At 39.0% G+C, this 6,897-nt stretch overlaps 1 non-coding gene across 1 annotated transcript; it reads right to left on the bottom strand.

Moving 5' to 3' along the window:
• Positions 1–1,343: 1,343 nt before the first annotated feature.
• Positions 1,344–1,451, bottom strand: LOC148565509 (small nucleolar RNA R71). Its single transcript, XR_015884112.1, has one exon. It is a non-coding gene; the product is annotated as a small nucleolar RNA R71 (small nucleolar RNA).
• Between the last annotated feature and the right edge of the window lie 5,446 nt (positions 1,452–6,897).

Consider the following 6,897-nt stretch of genomic DNA (forward strand, 5'->3'; position numbering starts at 1 on the left):
TTATCTTTTTCAAAATCTTTTTCAAAAATCAAATATTTTTCATTTTTTTATTTTATTTTCGAAAATTTTAAAAATATTTTTTAAAAAATCTTTTTCTTAATTTTACATCAAATTTTCGAAAATATCTTTAACAATTAATGTTTTGATTCAAAAATTTCAAGTTTGTTACTTGCTTGTTAAGAAAGATTCAAACTTTAAGTTCTAGAATCATATCTTGTGATTTCTTGTGAATCAAGTCATTAATTGTGATTTTAAAAATCAAATCTTTTTCAAAACTAATTTCAATCATATCTTTTCAAAAATATCTTCTTATCTTTTTCAAAAATTTGATTTTAAAATATCTTTTCTAAATTCCTATCTTCTTATCTTTTCAAAATTGATTTTCAAATTTGTTTCAACTAACTAACTAACTTTTTGTTTATTTCTTATCTTTTTCAAAACTACCTAACTAACTACCCCTCTCTAATTTTCGAAAATACCACCCTCTTTTTCAAAAATTCTTTTTAATTAATTAATTGTTTAATTTTTAATTTTAATTTGATTTCATTCCTAATTTTCGAAAATCACTAACTCTTTTTCAAAAATTATTTTCGAAAACCTCCCCCTCACATCCTTTTCTATTTATTTATTTATTTACTAACATCTCTTCCTCACTCACCAAAAATCCGAATCCCCTCTCTCTCTCTGAGTTCAGATTTTCTCTTCTTCTTTTCTTCTACTCTTCTTTTTTTCCACTCACCTAAGGGAACCTCTATACCTGGGTAAAAAGGATCCCTATTATTATTATTTTTCTGTTCCCTCTTTTTCATATGAGCAAGAGCAAGAACAAGAACATTCTTGTTGAAGTAGATCCAGAACCTAAAAGGACTCTAAAGAAGAAACTAAATGAAGCTAAATTACAACAATCCAGCAAGCACCTTTCAGAAATTTTCGAACAGGAAGAGGAGATGGCAGCCGAAAATAATAATAATGCAAGGAGGATGCTTGGTGACTTTACTGCACTTAATTCCAATTTACATGGAAGAAGCATCTCCATCCCTACCATTGGAGCAAACAATTTTGAGCTGAAACCTCAATTAGTTTCTCTGATGCAGCAGAACTGCAAGTTTCATGGACTTCCATCTGAAGATCCTTTTCAGTTCTTAACTGAATTCTTGCAGATCTGTGATACTGTTAAGACTAATGGAATAGATCCTGAAGTCTACAGGCTCATGCTTTTCCCCTTTGCTGTAAGAGACAGAGCTAGAGTGTGGTTGGACTCTCAACCTAAAGATAGCCTGAACTCTTGGGATAAGCTGGTCATGGCTTTCTTAGCCAAGTTCTTTTCTCCTCAAAAGCTGAGCAAGCTTAGAGTGGATGTTCAAACCTTCAGACAGAAAGAAGGTGAATCCCTCTATGAAGCTTGGGAGAGATACAAGCAACTGACCAAAAAGTGTCCTTCTGACATGCTTTCAGAATGGACCATCTTGGATATATTCTATGATGGTCTGTCTGAATTAGCTAAAATGTCATTGGATACTTCTGCAGGTGGATCCATTCACCTAAAGAAAATGCCTGCAGAAGCTCAAGAACTCATCGACATGGTTGCTAATAACCAGTTCATGTACACTTCTGAGAGGAATCCTGTGAGTAATGGGATGCCTCAGAAGAAGGGAGTTCTTGAAATTGATACTCTGAATGCCATATTGGCTCAGAATAAAATATTGACTCAGCAAGTCAATATGATTTCTCAGAATCTGAATGGAATGCAAGCTGCATCCAACAGTACTCAAGAGGCATCTTCTGAAGAAGAAGTTTATGATCCTGAAAACCCTGCAATAGCAGAGGTGAATTACATGGGTGAACCATATGGAAACACCTATAATCCCTCATGGAGAAATCACCCAAATATCTCATGGAAGGATCAAAAGCCTTAACAAGGCTTTAATAATGGTGGAAGAAATAGGTTTAACAATAGTATACCTTTTTCATCATCCACTCAGCAACAGACAGAGAACTCTGAACAAAATATTTCTAATTTAGCAAACTTAGTCTCTGATCTATCTAAGGCCACTGTGAGTTTCATGAATGAAACAAGGTCTTCCATTAGAAATTTGGAAGCACAAGTGGGCCAGCTGAGTAAGAAGATCACTGAAACTCCTCATAGTACTCTCCCAAGCAATACAGAAGAAAATCCAAAAGGAGAGTGCAAGGCCATTGAAATGACCATCATGGCCGAAACCACAAAAGAGGAGGAGGACGTGAATCCCAAGGAGGAAGACCTCCTGGGACGTCCAGTGATCAATAAGGAGTTTCCCTCTGAGGAACCAAAGGAATCTGAGGCTCAACTAGAGACCATAGAGATTCTATTAAACCTCCTTATGCCATTCATGAGATCTGATGAGTATTCCTCTTCTGAAGAGAATGGGGATGTTACTGAGGAGAAAATTACCAAGTACCTTGGTGCAATCATGAAGCTGAATGCCAAATTATTTGGTATTGGGACTTGGGAAGATGAACCTCCCTTGTTCACCAATGAACTAAGTGATCTGGATCAACTGACATTGCCTCAGAAGAAACAGGATCCTGGAAAGTTCCTAATACCTTGTACCATAGGCACCATGATCTTTGAAAAGGCTCTGTGTGACCTTGGTTCAGGGATAAACCTCATGCCCCTCTCTGTAATAGAGAAACTAGGTATCTTTGGGGTACAAGCTGCTAAAATCTCATTAGAGATGGCAGACAATTCCAGAAAACAGGCTTATGGACAAGTAGAGGACATATTAGTAAAGGTTGAAGGCCTTTACATCCCTGCTAATTTTATAATCCTAGATACTGGGAAGGATGAGGATGAATCCATCATCCTTGGAAGACCCTTCCTAGCCACAGCAAGAGCTGTGATTGATGTTAATAGAGGTGAACTAGTCCTTCAATTGAATGAGGACTCCCTTGAGTTTAAAACTCAAGGACATCCTTCTGTAAACATGGAAAAGAGGCACAGTAAGCTTCTCTCAAAACAGAGTCAACTAGAGCCCCCACAGTCAAACTCTAAGTTTGGTGTTGGGAGGCCACAACCAAACTCTAAGTTTGGTGTTGAACTCCCATATCCAAATTCTAAGTTTGGTGTTGGGGAGTCTCAACAATGCTCTGAACATCTGTGAGGCTCCATGAGAGCCCACTGTCAAGCTATTGACATTAAAGAAGCGCTTGTTGGGAAGCAACCCAATTTTTATTTATCTAATTTTATTTTTATTGTTATTTCATGTTTTATTAGGTTCATGATCATGTGGAGTCACAAAATAAATATTAAAAATTGAAAACGGAATCAAAAACAGCAGAAGAAAAATTACACCCTAGAGGAGGATCTTACTGGCATTTAAACGCCAGTAAGAAGCATCTGTCTAGCATTCAACGCCAGAACAGAGCATGTTTCTGGCGTTGAACGCCAGAAACAAGCAGCATCCTGGCGTCCAGACGCCAAAAATGCGCAGTGAAGAAGAGCTGGCGCTGAACGCCAGAAACAAGCATCTGGCTGGCGTTCAACGCTAGAAATATGCTGCATCTGGGCGTTGAACGCCCAGAACAAGCATCAATTCGGCGTTTAAATGCCAGAATTGCATGCAAAGGCATTTTACATGCCTAATTGGTGTAGGGATGCAATTCCTTGACACCTCAGGATCTGTGGACCCCACAGGATCATCTCAGCATCTGTGGACCCCATAGGATCCCCACCTACCACCACTCACTCTCTTCCCTCTTCTCAATGTTCATCCTCTCTTCCCAATAAACACTCTTCCCCAAAACTCTTCACCAATCACCTCAATCTCTCTTCCCTATCACCACTTCACCACTCACATCCATCCACTTTTCCCCATAAACCTACCTCATAAACTCCACCTACCTTCAAAATTCAAAATCAATTTCCCACCCAAAACCCACCCTTATGGCCGAACCTTACCCCCCCTCCCTTCCCTATATATAGCCCTCCATTCTTCCTCATTTTCACACAACACAACCCTCTCTTCCCCTTCTTGGCCGAATACACCTCTCCCTCCTCTCCTCCATATTTTCTTCTTCTTCTTCATCTATTCTTTCTTCTCTTGCTCGAGGGCGAGCAATATTCTAAGTTTGATGTGGTAAAAGCATAAGCTTTTTATTTTTCCATTACCATTGATGGCACCCAAGACCGGAGAATCCTCTAGAAAAGGGAAAGGGAAGACAAAAGCTTCCACCTCCGAGTCATGGGAGATGGAAAGATTCATCTCCAAAGCTCATCAAGACCACTTCTATGATGTTGTGGCCAAGAAGAAGGTGATCCCCGAGGTCCCTTTCAAGCTCAAGAAAAATGAGTATCCGGAGATCCGACATGAATTCCAAAGAAGAGGTTGGGAAGTTCTAACAAACCCCATCCAACAAGTCAGCATCCTAATGGTTCAAGAGTTCTATGCCAATGCATGGATCACTAGGAACCATGATCAAAGTAAGAACCCGAACCCAAAGAATTATCTCACCATGGTTCGGGGGAAATACTTAGATTTTAGTCCGGAAAACGTGAGGTTGGCGTTTAACTTGCCCATGATGCAAGGAGATGCACGCCCCTACACTAGAAGGGTCAACTTTAATCAAAAGTTGGACCAAGTCCTCATGGACATATGTGTGGAAGGAGCTCAATGGAAGATTGACTCCAAAGGTAAGCCGGTTCAACTAAGAAGACTGGACCTCAAGCCTGTGGCTAGAGGATGGTTAGAGTTCATCCAACGCTCAATCATTCCCACTAGCAACCGGTCTGAAGTTACTATAGACCGGGCCATCATGATCTATAGCATCATGATTGGAGAAGAGGTGGAGGTTCATGAGATTATACCTCAAGAACTCTACAAGGTAGCTGACAAGTCCTCCACTATGGCAAGGTTAGCTTTTTCCCACCTCATTTGCCATCTATGCAACTCAGCTGGGATTGACATAGAAGGAGACATTCCCATTGAGGAAGAGAAGCCCATCACTAAGAAAAGGATGGAGCAAACAAGAGAGCCCATTCATGGATCTCAAGAGACGCATGAAGCTCATCACCATGAGATCCCGGAGATGCCTCAAATGCATTTTCCTCCACAAAACTATTGGGAGCAAATCAACACCTCCCTAGGAGAATTAAGTTCCAACATGGGACAATTAAGGGTGGAACATCAAGAGCACTCCATCATCCTTCATGAAATTAGAGAAGATCAAAAAGTAATGAGGGAGGAGCAACAAAGACAAGGAAGAGACATATAAGAGCTCAAGGACATCATTGGTTCCTCAAGAAGGAAACGCCACCATCACTAAGGTGGATTCATTCCTTGTTCTTACATTTCTCTGTTTTTCGTTTTCTTTATGTTAAATGCTTATCCATGTTTGTGTCTTATAACATGATCATTAGTCTTTAGTAACTTTGTCTTAAAGTTATGAATGTCCTATGAATCCATCACCTCTCTTAAATGAAAACTATTTTAATTCAAAAGAACAAGAAGTACATGAGTTTCGAATTTATCCTTGAACTTAGTTTAATTATATTAATGTGGTGACAATGCTTCTTGTTTTCTGAATGAATGCCTGAACAGTGCATATGTCTTTTGAAGTTGTTGTTTTAGAATGTTAAATATGTTGGCTCTTGAAAGAATGATGACAAGGAGACATGTTATTTGATAATCTGAAAAATCATAAAAATGATTCTTGAAGCAAGAAAAAGCAGTAAAGAACAAAGCTTGCAGAAAAAAATAGAAAAAATAGCGAAAAAAAAAAGAGAAAAAGCAAGCAGAAAAAGCCAAAAGCTCTTAAAACCAAGAGCCAAGAGCAAAAAGCCAATAACCCTTAAAACCAAAAGGCAAGGGTAAATAAAAAGGATCCCAAGGCTTTGAGCATCAGTGGATAGGAGGGCCTAAAGGAATAAAATCCTGGCCTAAGCGGCTAAACCAAGCTGTCCCTAACCATGTGCTTGTGGCGTGAAGGTGTCAAGTGAAAACTTGAGACTGAGCGGTTAAAGTCAAGGTCCAAAGCAAAAGAAGAGTGTACTTAAGAACCCTGGACACCTCTAATTGGGGACTTTAGCAAAGCTGAGTCACAATCTGAAAAGGTTCACCCAATTATGTGTCTGTAGCATTTATGTATACGGTGGTAATACTGGAAAACAAAGTGCTTAGGGCCATGGCCAAGACTCATAAATTAGCTGTGTTCAAGAATCAACATACTGGACTAGGAGAATCAATAACACTATCTGAACTCTGAGTTCTTATAGATGCCAATCATTCTGAACCTCAATGGATAAAGTGAGATGCCAAAACTACTCAAGAGGCAAAAAGCTACAAGTCCCACTCATCTGATTGGAGCTATGTTTCATTGATATTTTGGAATTTATAGTATATTCTCTTTTTTTTATCCTATTTGATTTTTAGTTGCTTGGGGACAAGCAAAAATTTAAGTTTGGTGTTGTGATGAGCGGATAATTTATACGCTTTTGGCATTGTTTTTAGTATGTTTTTAGTAGAATCTAGTTACTTTTAGGGATCTTTTTATTAGTTTTATGTTAAATTCACATTTCTGGACTTTACTATGAGTTTGTGTGTTTTTCTGTGATTTCAGGTATTTTCTGGCTAAAATTGAGGGACTTGAGCAAAAATCAGATTCAGAGGTTGAAGAAGGACTGCTGATGCTATTGGATTCTGACCTCCCTGCACTCAAAGTGGATTTTCTGGAGCTACAGAACTCAAAATGGTGCGCTTCCAATTGCGTTGGAAAGTAGACATCCAGGGCTTTCCAGAAATATATAATAGTCCATACTTTGGCCGAGTTTAGACAACGCAAAAGGGCGTTGAACGCCAGTTCTACACTGTAGTCTGGAGTTAAACGCCAGAAACACGTTACAACCTGGCGTTCAACTCCAGA

Source organism: Arachis ipaensis, chromosome B5 (genome assembly GCF_059453495.1).
Source record: "Arachis ipaensis isolate K30076 ecotype BB chromosome B5, ASM5945349v1, whole genome shotgun sequence".
NCBI classification, from domain to species: domain Eukaryota; kingdom Viridiplantae; phylum Streptophyta; class Magnoliopsida; order Fabales; family Fabaceae; genus Arachis; species Arachis ipaensis.